Raw genomic sequence first — 3,916 nt, forward strand, 5'->3', positions numbered from 1 at the left:
TGATGCCTTGGACAGTTGGACTCTGAATTGTTGCACTAGGCAGTGATGAAACTTTTGATACTTTAATTCAAGCTAAAACCTATTCTAACAATCTTAATAGAACTCCATCGATTTCAAACAATGTTAAAATTTAAACGGTCTAAAGAAAATAATACTGTAATTAATTTACGGGAAATCGATTGTTAGTTTAGATATTATTTTTCTGATAGTGATATATCTCATCTCTAACATTATGGATGTTAATTGAGGATCATCTTCACATGCTAATGTTACATTCTTTATGGATTTGTGTGCCTAATCTCTACCCAAAAAGTTCATTTTCTTTAGAAGAGAACTTAATCAATCAAGCAATATTATAAAACCGACCAAATATGCTATGTATGCAGTCTAATCTACACTTTATGTGTAAATTACCTACCACAAATCTTTCCAATTTTAGTAGCCAAGTGCATGATTAAGAAGATGCATGAGTAGCTATTTTGCGTTGTACTTCTGGCCCATCGATCGGACTAGTCACCACTTGAAAACAACAAGATATGCATGCATTGAGATGATGATATGGTTTTCATCAAATAAAATACGGGAACTTTATTCTTTTATGGCCCGACTCTCAATATATACAAGTCTTATTCAATATTTTTTGAGTGCACAATGTGAGGTCCTTGGCAAAGTCGTCTAATTCTCAAAAAGAGAAAGAAAGTTAATGGAGAATTTGTCTATACCATTTCAATCATTGTATTAAGTGATTTTTAACCTAACTAAAAGGGTTTAATTATTTGTTAAAAAAAAATTGATGAGTGGCCTTGGAATAACCATTATATGTTTTTAAGGTGAATTTTTTTTTTTTTTTGAACTAAACTTATTTAAAAATAAGGTGAATAAAATAAGGTTGGAATCGAATTTGTACAAAAGCCAATAATGGAACGAGAGTGTACCACTACATAATTATATACACTCATGCATGATTGATAACAGTTCATGTACAAGTAGTCAAGTACGTAGTACAAATTAATGAATTATTGGAGATTTCCAACGATTTTATTCTAAAGAGGCAATGCTATCCAAATGCATAGGGTATAACATGAATAATTTTATCATGTGCAACGAATACTTCTTAGGGATTTATATTTTGACTCTAATAAGAAAATAATTGTCAAATTAAATGGAAAATATTCCAAATCAAGTTAAGATATGGTTATAACTCCTATTAAATATAGCATCAGTAAATAATTGGAAGTAATAATGATAGCAATTATTACTAGCTTGCTCGTTTTTTTTTTTTACACTTCTACTCCCTTCGTTCCTTCTACTTTCTTACAGTTTAATATTTATTCATTTAATTTAACGAATATTGAAGTTGGAATTTGTTTTTTTTTAAAAAAATCAAATACAATAGGTTTTACTTTTATAATCATAAAATTAATGACGGGCACATACTTTTATGGAATTGATGTAAAGATAAAATTGGAATTTTATAAAAGGAGAAATTATAAAAGTTATAAAATAAATAAAATAAATAAACAATCCAAACATTATACTCGTAATAAGGAACACCAAAATGAAATACTCCTTATATATATATATTTCTGAAGAAACACTCAAAATAAAAAGGAATGAAAAGAACACTTCTCTCAAGTCTTTTTCTTTTTTTCTTTTAACAATTTTGCCTTTCTTTTGCGGCGCTTGTTGAGTCACTAGTCATTAATAGACTCATATCATGTTTTTTCCAACTTCCGCATAAAATAAATACTCCTTTTTTTTTTTTTATAAAGTTCAACTCATTTGCTTATTAAGCGATTAAAGTTAAAGATAAAAAAAAAAAAAAAAAAAATTATCACGTGAGGTCTTATTAAATCTGTTTCGTATTTTATTACTGTTACTCTAACAAACAATGACTTAAATATCTTTAAGTACATAATTGAAATTTATATATGGAGTATTAAAGTCATTGTTTTTGAAAACCATTAAAGTCATTGTTTGTTAGAGTAACAGTAATAAAATACGACATTAAGAAACCGAGGTATGTAGTATTATTGTTTCAAAATTTCAAGTAAGGAGCACAAAAGGATTTACTTGGTGTGTAATTTATAAAGCGTTGAAGTTATATATTATTTATCACGCTAACTTATGTTGTGAGTTGTCTAATTTTGTCATACATATAGAGATCAAATAATAAAAATAAAAGATAGAAAAAGAAAAAAGAGGGACGATGATTGATGAACTCCACCATAAATCGAATATAGAATTTCAAATTGTAGAATTTAAACCATCATTACATTTGTTTTAAAGAGATAAATATAACTATGGAGTATAATACTGATTACATACTAATATAATGTAATAGAGGCATAACTTTCCAAAATATAAAATTAGAGGAAAGTCTCTCTCTTTCACTATCTAATCTCCCTTCTAATTAAAGTTCTATTTGGTGTTTAAATTAAACATACTAAACTACTTGAGATGAAACCAGTATTCTTAACTCATTGCTTGGTAGAAAACATTTCACTTTATCTTCAAGAGATTATTACGTGGTTCAGTTTTATCAGTCGTAACCCATTATTAAATATAAATACCAACAATAATAAGTTGTCACGTAATCAAAGATTTACGTTGACAACTTACTATTGTTTAGCACCACATTTAACATAATGGTCCTGAACCACGCCCAATTTTTTCTTTTTCATTTAATACTCCCTTCGTCCCAAAATAAAAAAAAAAAATCCTCCTAACAAGACCGAAATGAGGGTGGATGATAAGAAAATTGGTGGTGGTGTTGCCCGTGGTCGTCACGACGAGAGCCACCACTAGGGTGGTTCTCCTTCTCAATCATCCACCGGAGATGAATAAAATCATCGACGGATATAGGGAGCCGCAAAGGACCGTCGAAATGATACCCGTAAACCTCTCTAGCACGGTCTAAAACACCAATGAATAAAGGGTGGTACAAGTACCATATAGGAATAACAAATTTTTGTAATTGACATTTTTTATCATAATCTTGATAAATTTTATTATGATTTATTTCATCATCTTCTAAACCAACTTGGACCGCCAAAAATCCCTTCTTCACCTTGATGTTGTTGTTGTTGTTGCTTTTCTTATCGTCGTTTAGCATGATGAATGAGGTCGTTTTGAGGAGAGAGAAAGTGTAATTTAAGTGTTTGTGTTGTAAAGTTGGTGGTGGTGGTACAAAGTTGTGACTAGTGAGTGTGAATTTCATCGTGAGGGAGGTGGTTATATATATATAGAAGGGAGGTGTTTCTTAAGGAAGGTTGGTGCAATTATATTAATAATTATTGTATATTATTGGGCTAATTATAAACCCAAGATTACACGCCTTAGTCATCAAGTACAACGTACATGTCATATTGTTATACTTCGTACATTTCGAAAATATAATACTCTCGGTGTCTATTTTTTTAGTTGTATTCGTCTTATTTTCATTTCTTTTAGATGCGTAATTTTAAGACCATATAGATAATAAGAAACGAGTATAAGTGAATTTAAAATAAAATACACTGCTATAAATATTACATGCAAACCCTCTCTAGTTTAACCACCCATAACAATATAGTACGTTAAGCTAATTTTAAATGAGTTTATTTATGTTACACGGTATACCAAATTAATACTTGCAACACTCTAATCTCTATGGATTGAGTAAAATCCATTATTACAACATGATCTCACAATTACTCGTATCATTAATTGTAAGTTTGTTACTCGTATTCACTTTGTTCCTTAAAAAAGAGCAATCTTTAAAAAACAGATGGAATACTGGCGAGGGTGTAACAGTATAGTAGTGGTATTTGGCAAGAAATTGAGTTATATTTTTGGTTGTTGAGTGGGTGTCAGTTGGTACGGCATACGGAATAATAGTTAGGACACTTGGGACGGTGTCCCATATTTTGAGGTG

The sequence above is a fragment of the Chenopodium album genome, chromosome 22, assembly GCF_948465745.1.
Source record: "Chenopodium album chromosome 22, dcCheAlbu1.1, whole genome shotgun sequence".
Lineage (NCBI taxonomy): Eukaryota > Viridiplantae > Streptophyta > Magnoliopsida > Caryophyllales > Amaranthaceae > Chenopodium > Chenopodium album.